General features: G+C 35.9%; 1 long non-coding RNA gene across 1 annotated transcript; it reads right to left on the bottom strand.

Annotated features, from left to right (window-relative positions):
• Positions 1-20,252: 20,252 nt before the first annotated feature.
• Positions 20,253-24,064, bottom strand: LOC123572828 (uncharacterized). Its single transcript, XR_006697377.2, has 2 exons — positions 23,756-24,064; positions 20,253-20,789 (listed from the first exon to the last, which is right to left on the bottom strand). It is a non-coding gene; the product is annotated as an uncharacterized lncRNA (long non-coding RNA).
• Between the last annotated feature and the right edge of the window lie 1,797 nt (positions 24,065-25,861).

Here is a 25,861-nt window from a genome sequence, read left to right as displayed (position 1 = left end):
TTTTAAAATTTTCTCAGGGAATTTTATATAAAATATTTGTTTGTTTGTTTGTTTGTTTTGACACAGTCTCACCCTGTCGCCCATGCTGGAGTGCAATGGTTTGATCTCCACTCACCACAACCTCCACCTCCCAGGTTCAAATGATTCTCCTGCCTCAGCTTCCGGAGTAGCTGGGATTACAGGTGCCTGCCACCACACCAGCTAATTTTTGTATTTTTAGTAGGGACAAGGTTTCACCATGGTGGCCAGGCTGGTCTCGAACTCCTGACCTCATGATCAGCCCATCTTGGCCTCCCAAAGTGCTGGGATTACAGGTGTGGGCCACTTCGCCCAGCCTAAAATAAATTTTAATGAGTTATAAGAAAACAGCTGCATTCTGTTCTATGTTTTTAGGCCTGGCCAAAGAACACCACAAGACTGTAAGATGTCATGGTACGTGAAGTCAGTCTCAAATATCCTATAATCCTGGCTGGCCGTCAGCTTAGAATGTTCTTATCTACTGGTCTCCCTTCCATCTGTGGTCTCTTCCTTCCATCTGCTATTTATCATGTACTTATTGATGTGTATCCCAGGATGTTCAGAATCATCTGATTTAAAAGATTCTGTCCCATTTTCAGTAGAAGTAACTCAATGTTTAGTTGAGGAAACACAGTCACTGTGCATATACCTACCTACTCATTAAGGTATCACTTGTTGGTCACCTAGAGTATAAATTCATGGTGTGGATATGACCTTGGTATGAGCCTGTTCTATAGTGACTTTGTCCCTCACTGGGGAAGGACACTAGGAGGATGTGTATATAGTGGATAGAGGTACAGATCAGGCACAAGCAGATTCTTTCTTGAATCTATTTCAGCAATTAGTGGATTTTTTTTTCCTGCTAGCCAAGTTATTTAACCTCTTCCTATAGGAAATACTCCTTCTTTTCATCTGTTTTGGTTTTTAAATGAGATGACATATTCATGACTCGTCTTGGTCCCCTTAAGACTTAGCGAGTGCTCAACATATGGTAGGAATTATTATGGATAACACTCATTACTGTAAGCTCAGTATGTAAATAAAACTGCCTTTTGTTCACTATCACAATGCTTGTCTCATCAGGAAATATTGGTGATCATTACTATGAGATGCATCTATGGTTAATATGACTAGTGACCCTAAAATAGGATTCATCAACTAGGCATGATCATCCATCCATTCTTTCCTTAAATATATTGAGCAAAATCTTCAGGGGTAGCTGTGTTTTTGAACTGCACTCCCTACAGGGATTCTGAAGTGAAACATGGTGAAGAACCACCCAGTCAAACACTTGAATGGGGGTTGATAGTCTCAGGTCTAAAGAAATTTCCTCTTCCTTCATAGTAATTAGCAAGAAACTTCTACAAAAGTTACAATGCCAATTACTGGAAACGTGCATATCAGGTGTCCCATGTAGGACCATTTCCAAGCAGTAGACATAATGCATCAAGCTGCTTTTTGAAATCCAGACTGATTTTCCAAATCATTTTTAAATAAGAGGCCTCGAGTCGTACATAAGAAACAAGAAAAGTTGTGCCTTAAGAGCAACTGTCAACTTAAATCAAAGAAGGGTAAGAGGTAAGCTCAGGGGATAGAGAAGATTAACCTAACAACAAATAGCCTTTGCTTACTTCTGAGATACCTAGCAAATGCTGCCTTTTTGAATTTTGTGCAATTAGTTGGTATTTCAATTACCTAGATATTTTTAAGTTAATCAAGCTCTTGAATGATTTTTCATCAATTTACATTGAGTCATAACAAATGCAGGAATATTTGTATTTAAAATGCACAAGAAAATGCAAAACATATCTCTATTTTGACCACTAAAAGGCTAGTTTCTAATGATAACTTTTTGCCATATCTTACTAATTGTAATGTATCTTTACGGATGCCACGTGGAATAGTTCTAATGTATAACAGAAAGGAAATCTGATATAATACTTAAATGCATTCTGTATTCTGTGGGGAAAGATGTAGAATATGTTACAAAGAACAATGAAGACATGTTGCAAAAGTAAGCATTAATTTATTCATTCATTCATTTATTCGCTCGCACTCTTATTCAACAAACATTTATTGAAAGTACTCCCATGAGCAAAGTGGGTGTTCCATCTAAATTCTATGAGGAACAAGACAGACAAGGTCTGTCTTCTCACAGAACTTACATTTTAGTGAGGTAAAGTTGTCAATCAGTATGCAATTAAAAAACAAAAAGGTCAGGCTCAACTAATGCTGCCAAAAGCAACTATTTTTAAAGCAAAACCTGATTGTGTTCAAGTCTGGCAAGGAGTCACAAAAATATATTTTTAAAAATAAAGATTGTTGACATGTTAAGGTTAGTCATTCTTCCATTTTTATAAATGAATCAGTTAACCCTACATTATTTTAAGAAGTCATGCAATGTGAAAAATGTTGAAATTACTGATATTAAACTCTGGTGGAAGAATCTCCTTTAATGCTTCCTTGACGTCAGTCATCCAGGTCAGGAAGCAAATACCTTTCCTCTTGTTCCCCAACTGCCCTTTTTACCATTTCATAACACACGCTTACTCTGGTCACCCAATTGGTTACCATTCTCCTGTGTTCTCTTTCTGTAAGCGGGCATTTCTTTGGCCCTAGTTACCCAAGAGAAGGCAATTAGTCTTGACAACTGCTGCAAAGAGAAAAGCAGAGATGATGGAAACATTCAACACATAAAAATCCTTAGATTTCAAGCATTGGAGTTTCTGCCCCTATAGATTGCTGGGAGTTTGGGACAATTAAAATATATCTTTTGAAATAAAGAAAAAAAAAAAAATATATATATATATAAATGAATGCTAAAACAACTCTTAAAAGGAAATTGCTTTATATAGTCTGGCCATGATCAGTAAAACTCGTATTCACATTTACATTTGTTTATTATATCAGTGAGGTTTGAGAATCATTTAAAACAATTGTGTTCTAGTTCAGCCTAAATTCCCTTCCTGTTAATCTGAGCCAGATGTCCCAAATACAGACATGCCAGTTTTTAAATCTCTGAAAACTATTTAAAAACCAGTATTAAAAATATAGTTGTTAAATATATCATACATACCTGTATACTTAGGTCTGAAGAAATTTCCTCTTCCTTCATGGTAATTAGCAAGAAACTTCTATAAAAGTTACAATGTCAATGATTGGAACCGTGCATATCAGGTGTCCCATGTAGGACCATTTCCAAGCAGTAGAGATGATGCATCAATCTGCTTTTTGAAATCCAGACTGATTTTCCAAATCATTTTAAAATAAGATGCCTCAAGCCGTATATAAGAAACAAGAAAAATTGTGTATACTTGTATCCAGGTATATATGAGTGCCCGTATATGCAAGTTGAGGTGGCGAAACTGAAGACACAGATTATGTAAGCCATTAACTCTTTAGGCGAGCAAGGCGCTCTGATGTTTCCACTTGAAGATGGAAGAGGGGAGTCCTCTCATGCTTGCCTCTCACTGTAACTTTTACGCTCTTGTCTGTGGGTGTGTTTGTTCAGTGCTTAGACTGAACAACGGTGACCTCCTTGAAACAAGAGGATATACAGTTCACATGCCACATAATGACTTTCAGTCAATGACAGACTGCATACATAAAAAGCACATTCTAATAAGACATTTGATAATAGTTTTGTGTTCTTGACTATCATCTTCTCTAGGAGGAAGTCCTCCCTGATACTCTGCCCCCTGCCTCCACACATACACATACACAAACACACAGATATATCTCTACCACACATACTCCTGGCTAGGCTAAGTGCCCCCTTTTTCTTTTTCATTTTCTTTTTCTTTTTCTGAGACAAGGCCTTGCTCTGTTGCCTAGGCTGGAGTGAAGTGGTGTGATCATAGCTTACTGCAGCCTTCAACTTCTGGGCTCAGGCGATCCTACCACCTCAACTTCCCAAGTAATTGGGACTACAGGCATGCACAGACCTGACTGGCTAATTATTTTTATTATTATTATAAGTAGAGATGGAGTCTCACTATGGTGCCCAGGTCGGTCTCAAAGTCCTGGGCTCGAGCAATCCTCATGCCTTGGCCTCCCAAAGTGCTAGGATTACAGGCATGAGCCATCGTGTCCAGCCTAACTACCCCTTTTCTATACTTTCCTAGCACCATGTGTGGGTCTTTCTCATACTATCTACAGCACATTGTGATTGTGTATTTACCCATATTTCTCCCAAATGACTGTAAACACCTCAAGGGAAAGGACTACAGCTTACTCATATTTGAATCCTTAGTATTTATGACAATGCTTGGCTCATAATAAGCTCTCAAGAGATATTCATTCCATTGAATTGAAATGACTTCCACTTGGGTTTCACAGTAGAATATTCACTACTTATCAAACTTACTCAGGGGACAAGTCTCTGGCCTCATTTTCATTTGCATCTTGACCATGATTTGCCTACTGTCAATCACCATGAAGTATAGAAAAGCAAACTGAGCTATGGTGAGCCAAATTAACTGGACCTAAGATGACCTCATCAGCAAAGCGCCCTAAGCAATCAAGCAGTCGGGTCAGCTAGTTGCAGCCTGTACTTATCATGGAAACCTGGTTGCTCCTTTGATGTCAATTCGCCTTGCCAAATACTCCTTTTGTTTGAAAGATATTCATAACAAGTACAAAACAACACTGAGTGAACATTTTTTAATATTCTAAGCACCTAGATAAATTTAATTTTTATTTCCGTTAATGATCTGGATAAGCTAAATGCTTCTAATACCAATATTTGTCCAATTTTAAGGTATTTTGACTTAGGCAGAAATTGGGCAATTATCTGATTAATTCAGGCCAATATTTTTAACACTAGATTTCTGCATCGCAAGAATTGTTAATGTATTCTTATGTCCTCATTCCTGGTACACAATGGATGCTCAGAAGTAGCTAGGATTTACTAAGAGCTTACTATATGCTAAACTATACAACAATGTGTTATCTTACATTAAGTCTCACAAAAATTAAAACTCTCAAAAATCTTCACACTAATCCTTTGAGATGGGTGAGGTTATGATCTGAGTCTTAAGAAGGTTAAGTAACCCACCCAAGGTCAAATTAAGAACTTGAGCTGTCTTTTTAATCACGACTCCTATATAGACATTTGTTGAATAAATGGTCAAATGCATTTTGATCAAGCATATGCTTATTTTAAATATCGCATGATTGTTTTGAATTTCATAAATACTTATTAACCATTTGGAAAAATGTAAGAACAAAATCTCATGGAAAATGTAAATAATTTTCAATCTTGTAAACTTAACATTTGATTTATACACTTTCAGGATTTACTCTGTTGCGTGAATATGCATACTTTAGAATAAAACTGGTATACTATACAATGTATATCAAGTTTCAATTCAATAATGTTTAATGAACAGTTCTCTATGTCATTAATTATCCTCTTACTTATGAGTATTATTTTAAAAGATACATTATTTTACTTCAAGAAATTTTTATGATTTGTATAATAGAACTATAGCTTTTGGACATTTTGGCTACTTATAACTTTTTCAGTGCTTTGATAATATCATCACAAACATCATTACACAAACATTTTATAATTTTTTAAGAAACAAATATGTTTCCTAAATTTGTTTTTTAAGGAAAATTATTATAAGTTGAATGATTACATCAAAGGAAAATGTATTATTTTCATGTGTAATTTCATGCTGCCTCCAACAAAGGTTTTATTCTGATTATATTGTAGACCTTAATTCATTTAAATTTATGCTGTTTTTTTAACTTTAGAGACATATTGCTCATATTCAAGTACACTTTAATTCATGTTATGTGTATATAACAACGTAAACATAATGTTTTGACATCCTCTGTTGAATATATTCTTTTTACACCACTAAGCATTTTTAAAATTTAGTTTTTTGTAAAAAGGACAGATGGGCAGGCAGGCAGAGACAGACAGAGACAGAGATGACAAGCATAAACAAGGAATTATAGCTGTGGTCTAACAGATGACACATTTTTCAGCATCTAAAGTTAGAAAATTAGTGGTAGACTTTATTATTGATCATTTGGGGTCAAATTAGCTAATCTGGCAATTTAACTTTCCCAGATGTTTATTTGATGTAAATATATGGTCTGATCATTCTTTAGTGGTTCTTTCCTTTTAGGAGTCTTTGTCATGAGAACCTGTCTTAAAACTTTTACTGCTTGGAATATGTAGAAATCTCAAGGGTAAAGAAGAGCGGAATTTGTTGTTGTTGTTTACTACGAAGAAATATCATTGAGTCCATTCACCTCTTGCTGGCATCTGGGGAAAGTATGCCTGCACAACGTGATGAACAGCTAAAATATTCTTATGGCCTTTCTCTCAGCAGTCTAGAAGGTTCAAATGAAAAGAACATTTTCCGTAGAGGAAGTGGAGATAAACATTCCTAACAAAAATGGACATTCAATAACTACATGTGAAATGAAAGAATAAACAAGTATGTTCAAGTTGATTCTAGTCGTGCAGTGGTAACCCTTGTTGTATTGGAACAGTAATGCATATGGACCATTAGTCCTTGTATCCTTCTTGAGCCAGCTCAGTGAACTTGGTCAAACCACTGACACTCCGTTGCTTCATCGGTAAGACAAGGCCAATAGCATCTGCTATACTTATCCATTAGATTTTTTATCCATTAGATTTTTATATATATGAATAAAATTTATGAAAGTACTGTACACTATGTACTTAGTATATGCTCAACTAGTATGTAAATAAAGTAAAAATACCATGGAAAATCAGGGGTTTAATGAATTGCTAATACATGAGATATTTACTAGGGCATACATTTACTATGCCTTCTAAAAGTATAAGTTTGATAAGTAGAAATCTCTTAGGGTTTAGCATTTCTTTAACTGATAGCAAGAATTGTGAATGTTAACTATTCAAGCATATCTAGAGTGACTTTCCTTTTCTTCATGACATTGCCTTGTTTATCCCTTTGATTTATCCTCACGTCCCACTTAAGCAGGCTATGCACTTTAATGCCGTCTTGTTTATGGCGACTAATAAAAGAAAATTCTCTGCAATGGGAGATCTGCTTTATTTACATGCAAATTAAAACTATATTCCTTCAGTTACAGGCCAAAGATTATTAACGCATGATGTTTAACAATTTCGGGCAAACGTCAAAATGCTTTTCCTTCCTCTAACCTAATGCAACTGATTTCATTTTTGTAAAATAGTGCAACAAATTGAGCCATAGCATTTATAGTATCTTATGTGTTTTATGCTGCTTTTTTAAAGGAAAACTAATATTTATATAAGAAATGGAAAAGAAAACACTAAATTGCTAGACTGGTAAAGCAATTGACTGGCTTGAAATTTCAGGAAGCAAGGAATATCTGTTTTACCATTCCATATTATGACTGGAATCTGCCCTCTTTATCATATCTAGAAAAAGAGTAATATTTATCTTGAAAGAACATTCTAAGAACGAATACAATAACTTATCAAATGGATTAAAGTTTTGGAGAAGAACGGGGATCCTGGTCATTCTCTGGAATCAGATACAGCCAGTTTCCTTCTTTTGAAATTCACACAGGCAATCGTCAGATATTAAGAAAGGGATCAAGAAATCGAGGAGGCAAAAAAAACAGAACAAATAAATACCTATAGCTTGCCCAGAAGGTAATGAGATCTCTGAAAGAATTAGGGTTCTATGTACTTAAGCAATGCAATTAAAGAAAGCAAATTAAATGGGCCAAGAGTTAAATGAAAAATGTCTAAAAATAACTTTTTTCCCATTACATTCTTATGACTCAAAATGGAATATGGTCCTCTTCCAGAGGAAAAGAATTGTACTTCAACTCTCTTGTAGTTTCTTTATCAGAGCTCTGATTATTCCTACTTGAAGTAGATAACGATTTATTCCAGGGTTTTTCTGATTTTATATCTTGACCATGACTCACATTCTTTCCTGTATTGCAGGATGTGTCTTCCCCTTCATTCGTACCTCTTAATGACAACTTGTGACCAACTTTAGGTCCTATAGGAAAATGTAGCTTGGCTCCATTGAAACAGGAACTCCAGCTATACCATGACAGCTCAGGCACACCCAAGCTTTCTGATTTTATGTCTTGAAACTAAAGGGAAACTTTTTGTTGTTGTTACTTATGTAAAAATGGATTGTGAGTGAATAGAATGGATTCTTTCTACATGGGCAGTGTAAACATGATTGTTTAAGGTTAAATATGTAAACTGGGATAAAACTTGAAAGAACACACTCCCAGAATGAAATTTCATGATAGCCTGATATATAACAGTGTTCCCAACACTTTACTGAAGTTGAATTTTTGCTTAGAGATCAATTTATTATTTATTTATTTATTTATTTATTTATTTATTTTAAAACTGCTTCTTATGGAACAGGGCTAACTCTTAGGCAGTGCAACCGGAGTCAGCCAAGAGCTCAATTTCATACAAAGCTAATTATATCATAATTAGAGAAAATAAGGTACTATGATTATAAACAGAAATAATTCATGAAATTGTTTAAAATATGGAACAAACTCAGTAACATAACACTTCTTTAATTTTCCTAGCCTCTTCCCCAACCAATCACTTTTCTTAATTATTTTGTTCTGTTTTTATACGCTATAAAGACAACGTTTATTCTAGTGGGCTTTTCTTTTCTGTGGCATTCTCCACACACACACACACAAAAAGTCCCATACGAGAAATTTGAATTTTTAAAAATTTCATGTTCCTGCAGGAACCAAAAAACAAACACCACATGTTCTCACTTATAAGTGGGAGCTAAATGATGAGAGCAAATGGACGCATGCTGGGGAACAACACACACCCGGGCCTGTACAGGGGTAGGGGAGGGAGAGCATCAGGAAGAACAGCTAATGGATACTGATCATTCCCATAGGATGATGGGGTGATCTGTGCAGGAAACCACTATGGCACACATTTCCCTGTATAGCAAACCTGCACATGCACCTGAGCATGTACCCCTGAACTTAAAACAAAACATGAGGAAAACACAATTTCATGTTGCTTACCTCTGTATCTAAACAATAAAGAAAAATGTCTTCATAATACTTACTTTACATAGTATGAGTAATCAGCATCTCTCTTATAAGTATTCTGAGAATATCTTGAACGAGGATAAATAATATTTTCCAAGCGTTTGTCATACTTACACTGAAAGGAGTTTAATGCTGTTTTTTTTAAAGTTAATGAATCAGTTATTAATTGAGGAGAATTTCTTTTATAAATAGAAAAATCAATTGACAAAACTGGAAGAATCAAATGCTACAAGTTGGTCATTCAAGCAAAAAAAAATTAACAATTATTATATATCCACTATGTGCCAGGCATTTTGCTAGGCACTTAACGATTACTTTTTTATTTGACTCCCATTGTAACTCTGTGAGTTAACTTATTTTTCTCCATTTCCTGCCAAGATAAGTGAGAGTCAGTAAGATTAACTACCTTGCTCAATGCTCATATGTGACTGAGGCAGGAGTCAATACTATAGCTGACTTGAAAGCCAAAGATGATCTCTGGGAAAACTGTTGGGCACCTAAGATAAAATGATGTTGAATGTAACCGTATATGAATAATGTTAGTTCTAATCTTCACTTTCATGTGGTAGTTCTGTAGTCCTTGGTCAGAGGGAATATACAACTCAAACAAGTATACATATGTAACAAACCTGCACGTTATGCACATGTACCCTAGAACTTAAAGTATAATAATAATAAAAAAATAAAAAATAAAAAAATAAAAGAGACATTTTAAAGTAAAAAAAAAAAAAAGAAAGAAAAAAAAAAGAAAAAAAAATATTATCCTGACTTAAATTATGAGTTTACTAGCTGGGCGCAATGGCTCACGCTTGTAATCACAACACTTTGGGAGGCTGAGACAGGCAGATCACTTGAGGTCGGGAGTTTGAGACCAGCCTGGCCAACATGGTGAAACCCCATGTCTACCAAAAATATAAAAACTTAGCTGGGTATGGTGGTGCATGCCTGTAGTCCTAGCTACTCGGGAGGCTGAGGCAGGAGAATCACTTGAACCCAGGAGGTGAAAGTTGCAGTGAGCCGAGATTGTGCCACTGCACTTCAGCCTGGGGCGACAGAGTGAGACTCCGTCTCAAGAAAAAAAAAAAAAAAGTTGTTTACTTATTTCTGTATATTGTGGCTCAGTTGGTAATACATGAGAAAAGGACTTAACCTGTCTGCACATTGCTACTGTTTGCATGACATGGCCATTTCTTGCCCCTGTGAGTCTTCTTACTACACTGCATGACTGGAATTTTGGGTAGGCAAAAACAAAGAACCATTTTCTTCAATTGGATTAATCTTTGCACCTTTGGCACCTCAAGTTGAGCCAGAAACCACTCGGAAGATGAAGTGAGAGCTGAGACACAAGAACTTTCCTTCAACAGATTCGGTTAGGAAATGATGCGTAAGCATGACGGCGAAAGTGGAAAATGTGAATGCACGCATAAGAAGTCACGTTTCACTGGATCTCAAGTTTAAGCCAGCCTATATTTCAATTGCTCTTGTTTATAGTAGGACACATGGTTCAACACATACAGTAACTACATGAAGGACTCAGATGAACTATAATAAAGGCATTTGGTTGAATAAAATTTTGATAAGACAGTAATTAGTAATGTTTAATACCATACCAATAATTGCAAAATAACAAGATTTGCAGAACTAATTGATAGATGCCCATTACTTTCTGGAAAAGAAAATACAATAGTAGATAGCTCAAAAATGCTAATTTAATAATTTTTCCATAAACATTTAAAATGTATTGTAGTTAACTCAGTAAATTAGAGTCTATTATACTAGAAACTTATATTCATAAAGGAAGAGAGCATAGAGGTGACAGTAGCAACAAACATATTCATTATCATTATTTTATTAAATTTTAAAGGTTAGAACTTCCTGATTATTTCATATCTTGCTAAAGTGATAGAAAAGAATATATGCATTTCTAAATAAGCAATGTGACTGATATATAGTATTACAAAATATTATAAGTGTTATATATGTACATATGTTATATATTGTATTAGTTCGTTTTCGCACTGCTATATACTACCCGTGACTGGGTAATTTATAAAGGAAAGAGGTTTAATTGACTCACAGTTCCACATGGATGGGGAGGCCTCAGGAAACGTACATTCATGGCAGAAGGTGAAGAAGAAGCAAGTACATTCTTCACAAGGTTGTGGGAAAGAGAGAGCACGAAGGGGAAACAGCCGCTTATAAAACCATCAGATCTCATGGGAACTCACTCAATATGATGAGAATAGCATGGGGGGAACTGCCCCTATGATTCATTCACCTCCCACCAGGTCTCTCTCTCAACACGTGGGCACATGAGAATTACAGTTCAAGATAAGATTTGAGCGGGGACACAGAGGCAAACCATACAACATATATATATATGTGTGTGTGTATATATACGTATTTTTTTTAAATTTCCAACTTTCATTTTAAGTTCAGTGGTACAGTTGCAGGATATGCAGCTTTGTTACATAGGTAAATGTGTGCCATGGTGGTTTGCTGTACAAATCATCCCATCCCCCACGTATTAAGCCCAGAATCCACTAGATATTCTTCCTGATCCTGTCTCTCCTCCCAGCCTCTAACCCTCTGACAGACCCCGGTGTGTGTTGTTCTCCACCATGTGTCCATGAGTTCTCATCATGTAGCTCCCACTTATAATTGAAAACATGTGCTATTTGGTTTTCTGTTTCTACATTAGTTTTCTAAGGATAATGGCCTCCAGCTCCATCGACATCCCTGCAAGGACATGATCTCATTTCTTTTTATGGCTGCATAGTATTCCATGGTGTATATTTACCACATTTTCTTTAATACTGGATATATAAATATAAATAAATATAAACTCAGTCACACTAGTTATCTATATCTTTCTTTTCACCTCCCCCCGTATCCCTGCCACCACCACCACACAAGTGTTGTATAATTTTGTATCACTTGCTAATACTTGAGTTTGGGGTAGACAGTTGCTGAGGATACGTAAAGATGTGCTAGAATGTAATAAGCATGAGGTAGCTAATAGCAAAATATTAAAAAGTAAATGAGCAAAAAAAGTAGATATTAAGGAGTATATGTCATTAATATTTATAATATGTGAGTGTTCAATAAGGGTATTTTTAATGAATGTTGATTAATTCATTATTTAAGGTGAGGAAATATTTTAAATTAGTGTTTAATATACTATAGGACCCATATCTTTTGAAAAACACTATATGTGATAATATTTATTTTATTGGGACATTTATAAATCGGTTTAATACAATGTATACTTTTGTAATTTAACCAAGAGCATACATTCCAACCGCCTGTTTATAAAAATTAATTTTGAATTTTTTAAATAGAAATGGGAAATTATAAATGCCTTAATTCATTTTTAATTATTTCAAAGGTAAGAAGAAAAAGAATGCCAAAAATGTGGACCATTTTATGGTTTAGCTAAGCATTATAGTATTGCAAATCCTTTTTCCACCATCTTTTCAAACTTTCCCAGTGACAGAATTGTTTTTGATACTCACACAGAAATGATTAAAAGAGTAGAAAAGAAGATCAACATGAAAAAATTAAAGGGACTGTCATTTTTCAGCCTAAGGAAGAGAGAGAACACTGAAAGACTTCTAATGTATGGAGTTTAAACATCAGATGGTGATTAATTGCCATTAATTTACGTCAGCAAAGGAAGAGAGGAAATATGTAAAACTGCATCATGAAGAATTTACATTAAACACCAAAAGAATCTGATTCTGAAAATGAAGAAACAAGGAATATTGTTTGTTTTGGCAATTCAAACAAAAACTTCCCATTTGAGTATACAATTTCCTAAACAAGATACATAATAATTCCATACACTATGCTTTCCGAAGAAACTATAAAACATATTTTCATTATTCAAAACTTGAAGACACAGAAACAATATGATGCGAAAAATCATCTTTAGCATTATTCCACTAAGGTAATTAATTTTAACATCCATATATTCACAAATACTTCTCAGTATGTGGGTATATGTTTGTGTGTATATTTTAACAAAACAAAATTCAATAAAAATTGAAATATAGAAATGACAAAAATACAATAAAAACCAAATATAAATAATTTCCATTGTAGCATATATTACCTTTTTCACCTAACCTTATACTGTAGGAATATTCTTTCATCATTTGATGCTTTTGAAAATATGATAATTTTCCATTTTAGGGACATGCTGTAATTTAGTTCATTAGTTTTTAAACTTTTAGATTATCTCATTTTGTAATCATTTTAAAAAAGTGTTCCTGGATGTCCTTTTGTATATACTTTTGAACATATTTCTGACTATTTTCTTAACCTGTCCTGTACTTCTGCAAGTAGAACTACTTAAGCAGAGATTAAGAGAAATTTTAAAGTTTTTCAAAAATCTTGACAAACTATTCTGCAGGAAAAATGTATCCTGTTACCATCAACATTTTTAAGTAACTAGTGACTAATCATAAAAATAATTGTGCTTCCTTGTACTTAAGCCTTGTGCTACCTATTTTAAAAATTTGTCCTACGGATTTTTTTTTCATTTGTAAAGAAAAAAAGAAAAGAAAAGAAAAGAAAGCCATCTAAAAGGACCTTAGAACCTGGTATCAGCTGAAGCTTACTAAACCGTATCAAGAAGATCATGTCATTCTCAAGAAAAGCATGTTTCAGATAAAAAGGAAATGTCAGCCCTGAGCGTTTTTATTAACCATCTCCCCATCTGACTTCAGAGACAGCTTTAGCTGACTGCTTCCTCTCTCGGGTTTATTTGTATTAGAAATAAGTGGATTCATTAACTGTGCCACTTGGTGGTCAGGCCAGGCCTGCCAGTGTCCAATAACAGGTAATGGTTGTATTTTTCATGGGGTGACTGATGTTTACTTTGTTGATGGCCCCAGGAGCTGATGTAATCTGAGATAGGTCTTTGTTTACCTCTTGTTTTACTGATATGCTGACCCATTTGAAACTAGCGAGAAAGAAAAATAAACATTCTGCAATATGGTACCTGAAGTCACTCTTCCTTAGTGGCTTTTTTGTAATCTCTTCAAAGGCTTTTGTTAACCCACTCTGTTCCTAACAAAACACGCTCATCTGGTCTCTCTTCCAATTAAACCAAAAGCAATTAATATCGCACCAAATAAGCAAATCGAAAATATAAAATATTGAAATTATGACTTAAAGAGAGTTTTATCTGGGATTTAACTGTGCGTGTATTCAAGTGTTTTGTGTAGGTCATTTGCAAATGACATCTAGTCATTTTTAAAAACTGGATAAAATTGATACTGAGCCTGTCTACAGCAATTTAACTATTTTGGGAGAGTATAAAGTTAGATTTGTCTATACTGACTTGTTTGCTCCATTTTAAAAACTGTATTGGAATGATTTATTATGGATGATCCAAAATAAATAGGAAGTGAGGAAAATATTTTTAAATTATTTTTAGCATATTTAATGGAAATGTGTTATTGTGCCAAAAACCTTATTGAGCTATATTTGTTATATTATCTCACTCATCAGCACAGCAAAAAATTCATATTTCAAGGGTGAAGGAAGTGAGGCATAGAGAGGTTAAATAATTTCACAAAGGAAGAGGGCCACCAATTGGTGAATGTCACACATAATCCCATGCCTGCCTGAGGCCAGAGTCCATATTCTTAACAGACATCCTCTTTTGTCTCCTTATTTCATGATGCCAAATATGCATGACGCTGATATAAAGCGTATATATACATATTGGAATCTGTATATTCAAATGAGCGATGTCCATCCATTCAAACTGGAAGTATGCCAATTACCTTCCAATATTCAACTCTTAGCTCAGAAATGATGAGACACTTCACAGTTGTTTAATTGCACTGAACACTCACCCCACAAGCCCATTTTACCTCTGTTCAAACCATGTTTGCTATTCTAATTTTGGAATTATGTTCATTTGCAATCTGAGTCACAAGAGTAAATAAACTTTATCAGTCATATCTTTAAAATTATGTATATATTTATAATGTATTTATGTATAGAAATGTATAAACACACACATATCTATATAAATCCACATATTTACACTTGACTACTAAAAATTAGTTACAATATTTGTCTATTCTATGTGTGTTTTTGAAAGTTATATTTAATCCCAAAGAATTACCATGGTGTTGTATGACAGATTCAAAAAGGAGATTCAACAGAATTTGAGGAATTGTAACACAGAAAAAACAGAGCCCCAAAGCAACCACTTTTAGGGACTATTCTTTATATTAAGTATGATTACTAATAAATTTGATTAAAAGTGTTTATATATTACTTTATACTTGTGTATATTATATCCATACCCTGTACGCATAATATAGTTTATATATATATATTTGTATACATCATGTATATAGGCTATGAAAGTAATATTAATAAGTACATATATACATACTTTAAAAAAACTGTTGTATGTACTCAAAATGCATATTTTTTTCCAGAAGACTGACAATTACATTCTAGCACAAAATGTATTTAAAACCTCTAATCCATAAGAGATGAGAATCAGGGGGCTCTGCTGATGCCCCGTGGGTCTGTAGCCAATTCAGGGTGGCAACTGCCACATCTTCCCCTCCTGATTGATTTGCTTTCAGTCATTTTGGCAGCTGCCCCCACAACAGCCTGAGAACACAATCTATACTTCATAGAAAGGCATTTGGAATAGAAGAGGGTTTTTGAGGGCATTTAAAAAACTAAATGAAATAAAGATGTTGCTAAAAGCTATCCTCTCAGATACACAAGGCTGACAGGAAAACAAAGCTTCAACTTGCAAACAGCATGAACTGGCCAAGTGGTTTGTTCTGTCATGGACAGCAAGGTTGGCATACAGTCTCACTGTGCTCACACTATCGGCCCTGCTAAAACTCAGGCCAGATCTCCTGTCCAGACAAGAGCCTGGGTCACTGGGAGAAAAATCCATTTTAACTATTGCATTCATTTTTCCAGGAATACAATCCAAAATCGCAGGCAGCACTCGGAAACAATTCTTGGCAACTGTATTTAGTTGAAGAAACTCGGAATATGAAAGCATTAACAGAGTGCAACCCAAACAAAAATAAGAATCACCCAAGCTGGGCTACAAGAATAGGTAGTGTTTACTCAGAGTGGATATTTATGAAGAGCTGTAATAAGAAAGATCTTTTTGATGATAGCAGAGCGATGTGTGGCATGATATTAATTCTGCCTCAGTAGTGAAATGAAAAACTGTGAGATAGGTGTAACAAAGAAAATTATCATTATTTCTCATTCATTGTTAATTTCGCTTCTTGAATTAAATTCTGCTGATTCTCTTCGGTGCATTTAAAATTGTTCCTTCTTTTGGTATATATATCCTATGGAATACTACTCAGGCACAAAAATGAATGAAATCATGTGTTTTGCAGCAACATGGATGAATCTGGAGGCCATCATCCTAAGTGAAATAACTCAGAAAGAGCCAAATATTACATATTCTCACTTAGAAGTGGGAGCTAAACTATGAATACACACGAACATAGAGAGTGGAATAATAGGCATTGGAGAACTCCAAAAGAAGGAAAGGTGGGAGCAGGGGTGAGAAATAAGAAATTACTTTATGGGTTCAGTATACATATTCAAATGATGAGTACACTAAAAGTGCTGAATTCACCACAATGCAATCTATCCGTGTAACAAAACTGCACTTGTATCCCCCCAAATCTATACACATAAAAGATTGTTCCTTTCCAATATCAGCATGTATTAGAATCAGGAACGGTTTATACATTAAACACTATAGGCACAACTCTTATGGAATGTGAGACTTTTGAAGATATATTATTTGGATAGAGCTTGAATGTTAAAAAACAAAACAAAAAACAAAAACAAAAAAGAACAATAATAGTAACATGCATTGAGTGTTTACTTTGTACCAGGTATGCTATGAGAGTTTTACATCCATTAACTCTCTTGATCCTCACACCAGCCTTTGGGCAAGGTACTTAAATTGTCATCATATACAAAACTTCACGTATAGAGAGAATAAAGAACTCGCCCAACGTTAGACTGATAGTAAGTGACAGAGCTGATCTTGTAACACCTGGAGTTCACTTTGCCACTGCACTGCCTTCTCACCCATGTTCAGAACCCTCAATCTTTTCTCAGCGGAGGATCCAAAAGTCTGCTCTGTGTCTCTTTCTATTCAAACACCCAGACAGAGGGAAGAGCAAAGGTCCTATGGCCCAGGGATGTCTGGCTTAATGGAGAAAATGAAAGCTGATAGATGTGGATGAAAAAACAGAGGGTGAGGTCAAGCTAACATGAAAAAAGGGCCAACTAGGTAGGACCTTACAGGGCAGGTCCAGATTTTGGTTTTTATCCTTAGAACAATGAGAAGCCCATGAGGCATTTAGCCAATTAACGGTTTTTAAAGTTCACTTTGGAAGTAATTAGAAAATCAGCCTGAAATGGAGAGGCTGAGTGGATATCAGGAGAAGGTTGAGGCCAACTCAGCAGCCCAGGAAGAGAAGCAGGGTCTTAGAGTAAGGGACCGGTGATGTGAGAGTGTTCAGTGAAGCTCAGGTAGCCTCTGCTTCTTGGGGCTGCCCTTGCTTGGAAGCCAAGGAGATCCAGTTGTTGGTCTGTAGATGCCCTAAATATGATACTTTGGCTTAAGAAAGAATTTTTCCTATTCCAATTTTTTAATGCAAAATCCTATTAATTTTTAATGTAATTCATGGATATCATTCTAGAACATGGTTTAAGCCATTTGAAATTTATAAGAAAACATAGGAAAAAATTACATGTTAAATTTGGCATGATACATAATGAGACTAACAGAATTAGTAATTTTTTCTCTTGGATCCCTCCTTCCTTAGTTAATAATAATAATCATAATAAATCTGGCCTGGAACAATAATGAAAAAGTTAAACCAACATAAAATCATTAGGCTGTTTGCTTTTCTTGAGTTCAACCCGACGTATGACTTCAATATTTTCACAAGGATTAGGATCATTTTCTATATAAATCTCTATTGCATCATTAGCTTTCAGGTAGTTGAAAAATTTCAGTATAATATGTAATCGTTTTGACTTGATAAATTTCCTTTTTGCATTTAATTTGCTAAGTTTTATAATATCTGCACAAAGACTCTAAATTATATGTCCAATTTTTTTTAATAGAAAAAAATACTGGCTTGTCAAAGCTGTATTTGAAATGTACAGCTTGATTACAAATTACGAGAAATTCAAGTGTGGGTTTCACTTACTACTTAATACTAAGTAGCCTTAGCCCATGTCCTGACCTAATAATCCGCCAGATTTCTCTTCAAGTATACTTAACACTTGTTGAAAGTAAGTTTATTGAGACTTCCATGAGGAATGACTGCTACTGGGAAATCTAATTTATTGGACTGTCTGTTACAGAAATAAAGCAAGCCAGATTGATCCAGGATTCAAAAGAGTGTTGTTTGTATCCACAATAAACCAATAAAATCTTTCTAAATGTGTTTATATTTATACTTCCAAAGAGCATTCTTGGAAAACTCAAAGATACGTGATTTTTCTGTACTACTATTTAGGGGCATGTTTAATAAAGCTGCTATTTTTCTAGGGCATCTTTTGTTTACAAGCGTTATAAAACTAGTGCCCCAAGATACTGACTAACTGCAATTACTGTATTTGTGGTAGTAGATGTGACCCAAGTGAGAGCCCAAGACAAAAAAACAAAACAAGAAAACAAAGACAGAGGATTATGGTCTCAAATCCTACACAAAACTTGAGAAGAACTGCTGTCCTTTTCTTTGTCAGCAGAATTCTCTAAAAGCCACATGTTTATTTTTGGCCTATAGGGAGTTTAGTGCGGCTCATTGTTTCTACAAAGCTATTTCAGTGACTGATTATTATTAATTACCCTCCTGAAAGAACGTCAAGTCAGACAGGACTCACGTTTCAGACTAAGGTATGTAACAGCCCTTCCCATTGGAACAGGATGATCCTGATGGTGGCTTTTGTGTGTACCCATGGGCAAGGCCAAAATAGCCTCACTGGGCCCAGGGCCTTCGTGGGCTGTCCCCTATGGCACACCTAGTTAGGAGGAAACATTTCACTTACTTGTGGGACATTTACTCGGAAATTTGACTGTAAGTATGGTGAATGTATGGTTTATGGCATAAACAGCATCCTGTGTGTGAAGTAAAGATGGCGTTCTTCGTAACAAAGGCGGGTCAGCCAGCATGAACTAGAACTGTCCTGGGAAAACTGGAAAACACAACTGAGGACCGAGAAACAACTTACAAGGTCTCACGTATACCCAAAAATGGTATAAAAAAGAGACAAAATACTGAAGTATAAATAGCTTATTATAAGACACACTTTTGAATCTTTCTTTAGAGCATACTTTCTTTACTTTAGATACAATTTGCAAAATCTTCCCTGTAGCTTTATGTCAGTCCAGGGCCGCTGATTATGAAATTGCAAATTTGAAGAATGAGGTGGCTTCCTTAATAAGTAGTAGTTGATAACCACTAGGGAAGCATGAACAACAAAGGCTGCCAAATCGGCTGGGCGCGGTGGCTCACGCCTGTAATCCCAGCACTTTGGGAGGCTGAGGTGGGCGGATTACCAGGTCAGGAGATCGAGATCATCCTGGCTCACACGGTGAAACCCCGTCTCTACTAAAAATACAAAAAATTAGCCGGGCGTGGTGGCGGCGCCTGTAGTCCCAGCTACTCGGGAGGCTGAGGCAGGAGAATGGCGTGAACCCGGGAGGCGGAGGTTGCAGTGAGCCGAGATCGCGCCACTGCACTCCGGCCTGGGTGACAGAGCAAGACTCCGTCTCGTAAAAATAATAACAAAATAACTAAATAATAAAATTTAAAAAGCTGCCAAATCAAATGGCACAAGAAGTGTTCAAAGTAAACCAAAATTGAGGAGCTACAGTTTTATTTAAGTGAAAATTTAGTAAGCCTCAAGTACATCACATGGAGTGTCTGTCTGGGCTGCACTACCCTAAAGTGGCAACTCCATTTCCAAACTTCGTATCAAAATATTCCAATCTGAATGGACTTTTATTTTCTGAGAGGATGAGTTAAATCAATGTATTGTATTGATTGAGTTCTTATCACTTCAAGAAATGTGTCACTTTCCAAGTATCCTCAGTGTTTTTCCCTTGATTTCAAAAGTCACCAGGCAAGAGAATTAGATCCATTCAGTTTAAATTTATGATTTCCTATACTCAGAAAAACCCATTTAAAAACGTGTAATATAGTTCCTTTTCCCCAAGATTTTTCTATATTTTCCACACATTTTTAAAATATGTAATTGGTCATCTTGTTAAAATTCATAAATAGAATAGATGAGTAAATAGAGAATTTAAAAATAGAATACGTGAGTTCTAGATTCTTCTTTGTTGTTATTTCCTTGTGAGTCAACTGAATAATTCCATTCCCTCTGGAAGAAGATGATCATGCCTCAGTTTGTAATGTGGTTGCATTATGAAAGAGAGAGTCCGAGAATGAAGGTCCTGATGATACACAAATAAATTCTTAGAGGCTGCTTAGCAAAAACTGACTCTACATGCAAATTAAGGTTCCATTTAATTTGAGACATTGTTGTCATTAAAAATGGAGAGAAAGGCCAGGTGCGGTGGCTCATGCCTGCAATCCCAGTGTTTTGGGGGATGAGACGAGAGGGTCATTTGAGCCCAGAAGTTCGAGACCAGCCTGGGGAAGACCCCATCTCTACAAAACAAACAAACAAACAAACAAAAATTAGCTGGGTTTAGTGAGACATGTCTGCAGTCCCATCTACTTGCAAGGCTTAGTTGGAAGAATCACCTGAGCCCAGAATCTCAAGGCTGCAGTGAGCCAAGATTGTACCACTGTACTCCAGCCTGGGCAACAGAGCAAGACCCTGCCCCCCACCAAAAAAAAAAAAAAAAAAAAAAAGAATTGAGAGAGAGATGGAGACACATGTTCCTACCAAAAGACACATAGATCATCTTAGTAGCATTCCAAAGCATGAGAATTACTGTTGACCAATTCCCCATCTCTATAGATTTTAGTGCAGGCAGCCAGTCTTTATGTCACATCTTCTGGTCATAGAAATAAAGCAAGAACTAAATATTGTTAAGAGAAAAAAGAGATAATGAGACAGTCATTGTAGAAGCAGAGCTCTTTTTGCATTCTGTTGCATTTTGTTTGTGATGAGGTCTGAGGAAGAGAACTGACAGGAAGTGCAGCCAATCTGCCTATAAACAGGGTGGGCTGAGGCGTAGGTTAGAGGCATTGGCAGGCTGAGCTCCAGCACGAAGGCATCGTGAGCCTGACAAATGATTTGAGAAATACGTACTCATCTATGACTAGTAAATCAAAGCTCCCTAAAACATCTCAAAGTTCAAAATTCCTCTTTACCTCAGAATCAGGGGAACCAGGATGTGGGCATGAAAAACTCCAAATCATAAAATTCAAAAGACAATTTTGATAAAGTTTTAGACACTTGATAAGGATCTGTTTGAAGGGGTCTTACCTAGATAAAGCAAAACAAATTTGCAAGCATCTTTTGGAAATTATAGGAAAAGAAATGCTTTGGTGAATAAAAATGAAGCATTAATTTAATGAATATATCACTGATAATATTTAGTTTTTATTATTTTATTTTAATTAGTGCATATATTAAATCATACATATGGCTTTTCACAGGTTCAGGCACAAGTGTTCCAATTGTCTCTCTAGTTTTTAATTTCCTTTTCCCTCTTTAAGTTTCCAAAAATGGGCTCCTCTTACATTATTTGGAACTGAAGTACCTACAATGTGCAGAAGAGCTTCTTTGAATACACATGGCAGCATTACTGGTTTACTATGGTTTGCAGAAGTAATTGTTTGAAGTTGAGTTGTCATTTAGGAGAACACTCTCTTGCGCTTGCTTAGCTATCTGGATACCAAAACCTGGATGTAATTGATTTCATCCTTCTGTAAAGCTATCTTGTGATACTGTAGACTGGGATGATAATGCAAATATATACAATTGTCGATGTTTATTATCTAAACATGATTACTCAAATGCATCTGTTAGGTCTATTAGTTTGCTAGGCCTGCCGTAACAAAGTACCATAGACTGGGTGGCTTAAACCACAGAATTTCATTTTCTCACGGTCCTGGAGGCCAGAAGTCTGAGATCGAGTGTTGGCAGGACTGGTTTCCCCTGAGGCCTCTCCCCACATGGCTTTCCCTCTGTGTGTCTATGTCCTCATCTCCCCTACCTATAAGGATGCCTGTCCTGTTGGATTAGGGCCCGCTCATATGAGCTCATTTAACTTTCATCACCTCTTTCAAGGCCCCGTCTCCTAATACAGTCACATTCTGAGGTCCTAGAGGTGAGGACTTCAACATAGGAGTTTGGGGGAACACGATTCTGCCCATAACAGTCTATGTATAAGACATGGAATGTTAACCTTACCATCGGTGTCAATTCAGGGTTACTTTCTGGACTGTATTCAAGCCGTTTAATAATTAATTATTCTTGTACTAGTCTGCCAAATGCTTCTTTCTCAAACTAACTTTGAGGAAAAAACATAAATGAATGACTCTCCTTTGTGAGGTGCTTTAGAAGCAGAACGATTGCTGATGACAAATTCTGATGACACCTGAGGTTAGGACACTGGTGCCCTATGCACATAGCACATTAGCGTCCGTGACAGCCATTTAACACAGAATCTATTCCTTACTTCGTGGGGCTCTGAGCCGTGCACACCAGGAAAACAGAGTCCCGAGGTCCCTGTTGCGTTATTTACCTCTGTTTTGAGCTGTTAAGTCCACCACAGCCATTTAGTAAATTATCAGTTTTCTCATTGGCCCTAAATCGTGCCTTATTAAAATTCTGACCTCCACAAACTAGTCCTCTTCCTAAAGAGACAGAACATAAACAGGAAAAATCAACTAATTGCTACAAAAACTGCTTTTGTGGCACTGTAATTGGACCTCAGTGAAACAAATGAACCCACTGGGGATTCCTTAATGAATGTTTAACTGCAAACGGTAGTCAGGCACTTAAGCAGCTAGGCTGATGGTCCCTAATGAAATCAAATAAAATCAAATAAAAGAATCTGGCATTTTTACTAACCAGATTTCTTGGCACTCTGACATGAAGAATAATATATTTCTGAGTACATAAATATGGGGGAAAGTTATAAAAGGAACGGTGAAAACTTCGTTGAAATCGCTCAGATTACACTTAGAAAAATACAACCCACAAGAAGAAAAAAAAAAGGCAACACCTCAACAAAATGACATGCTGTTTAATTTCACACATGGATCTCTCTGTCATGAAAGTCACTTCAGGGAAATGCTGAACTAGAGTTGTACTATATTCTTATTGACACTTTTAAGGAAAGGCGCAATTTCTTTGCTTTATCTTTCTTTTTAAGAAATTTTCAGTCCAAAAGAATAATATTTTTAAATTGACAAACATGAACATCATAGTTGAAAATTTTATCCATGTGCTTCCTCAGGGAAACAATGACTTTCTAATTTATGATTCCCTTGGCTAATCCATGATAAACAAATTCTAATAACAGTGAGATAGTACTCTAACTTCGACTTTTCCTGATTGTATCAATTTTAAAGAAAACCTTAGTAAATTATTATTATCATTATAAATAACGTAATGATCTCTATCCACCGGTTGTGCTGAGGCTGTTAATACTCACTAACATTCACATGCTTCCCCGCTTCTTTGCCATCTTGTTAGTTGCAGCCACCTTTACATTGAAGTGAGGGCCAGATGGTAACTTCCGGCAATGAGGTGTGAGAAGAATTGATGTACATCACTTCTAAGACTGGCCCATACAGCATCGCCGAGATCCTCCATGTGGCCTTTGTCCTTTGCTGTTACCCGCTGGACAGCTGCAGAAAGCTGTGGGGGCTGTAGGGAATGGATAACAGGGTGAAAACAGAAGATCTCAGATTGTGACCCTCCAATCCTGCAACAGCATTATCTGGAAACTTCTTACAAATGCATATTTTCAGGTCCCAACCCATACCTACTGACTCAGAAACTCTGGGAGGAGATCCAGCTATCTGCTTTAACAAGGCCTCCAGGTGATTCTGATGCATACTAAAGTTCGAGTATCAATGCCCTGAAGATAACACAAGTTAGAGAAACCGAGGTCCCTGAATAAATACACAGAGGAGAAACCAACCATTACCTTCCCCCAAGTCATTGAATAGTGGTATAGGCAATAAGTAACTCTCAGTATGTTAAAATGCTGAAAGTTTAAAGTTGACTAGTGTAGAAATTAACATATTTTGCCTTCGCTAACACATCAATAAAGAAACCTTTCACCTAAAATAGCTCATTTTAATCCTGACAGGCAAGTATTTTTTTTAATATCCACATTTTGAAATTGAAAAACTGATGTCCAAGTTGAACAGTTTAGCCAAAATTACGCTACCATTTTGTACCACAGCATGCAGTAAACACATTCATAAACAATATATAGTCAGTGTCCTGACGGAAGATCTCACTATGGAATTTTCAACATGACACTTCATATGTTATTTCTTTATAAATATTGTTTCCCTTTCCCTTCATTAGGCATTTGGTAGTAATTAAACCACTTATATCTAATTGTGAATATTTGTCTATCATTTATATTTATAACCTTTCATCAATCAAAAATTTATTGGGCATTTTCCATTTTCTGGGCATTATTCAGCAAATGACTCGTGTCTTATGAAAGCATCTAGAATATGCCACCCGAAAATATGCCATTTTGGTATAAGAATTATCTTGAGTTGAAGGCAACCGAGAATTTTTATCATTCCCTTATCTAACTAAAAACAAGGAAATAGTTTTTCTTTGTGAAGGTGCCCCAGCTGTACCAGGAAGAGAAGAGCTGAGGTTAAGAGCTGACAATGAAGAGAGTCTACAGAAACAGACCTTATTAAAACAATACATTCTCTTCCATTAATTTTCCCCATATATTTTCTAGGAAATACACTTTCCCACAATTTATCATCCATCAAAGCCCCAATCCTCTTTTCATTTTTAAAATGGTATATATGCTTATAAGTCTAACCACTTCTTTGCATTTCACTTCTTTTCTGCAAACTCTCATGCATGTAAATTTTAATAACAATCGTATATCCTTTCTCCTGTTAGTCGCTCTTTTGTTAGTTTAATGTGTAGGCGCCCAGGGATAAACTCAAGGGGTAAAGGAAAAGTTTTTTCTCCCCAACACTTACATCTAGTTCTAAACTATATTCACTTCGCTGAAGTTGAAAAGATTCTGCCAATAGCTTTATCTCAGTCATGTCGTGGAGAATATTTTACAAATGCTTATATGATTTAGCATAGAGTAGGGTGTTATGGAAAAAAATCAACAGGCCTATTTTTATATATTTTGGTTTTGCCACAGACTAACTGTGCAAACTTCAGCAAGTCCTTTGGGATCCTGGCTCTTAACATCTTTAAATGCAAAATTAGAGTTTGCGGTAAATAAGTTCTAAAATCTCTTCTACCTGTATGATTGTAATCCAAACATCCTAATATCAGGCCTCTGAGCCCAAGCTAAGCCATCATATCCCCAGTTACCTGCACGTATACATCCGGATGGTCTGAAGCAACTGAAGATCCACAGAAGTGAAAATAGCTTAACTGATGACATTCCACCATTGTAATTTGTTTCTACCCCACCCTATCTGATCAATGTTCTTTATAATCTCACCCACCCTTAAGAAGTTTCTTTGTAATTCTTCCCACCCTTGAGAATGTACTTTGTGAGATCCACCCCCTGCCCCCAAAACCCAAAACA

This window comes from Macaca fascicularis, chromosome 4, assembly GCF_037993035.2.
Source record: "Macaca fascicularis isolate 582-1 chromosome 4, T2T-MFA8v1.1".
Lineage (NCBI taxonomy): Eukaryota > Metazoa > Chordata > Mammalia > Primates > Cercopithecidae > Macaca > Macaca fascicularis.
This window is presented reverse-complemented; position numbering and strand designations above follow the sequence as displayed.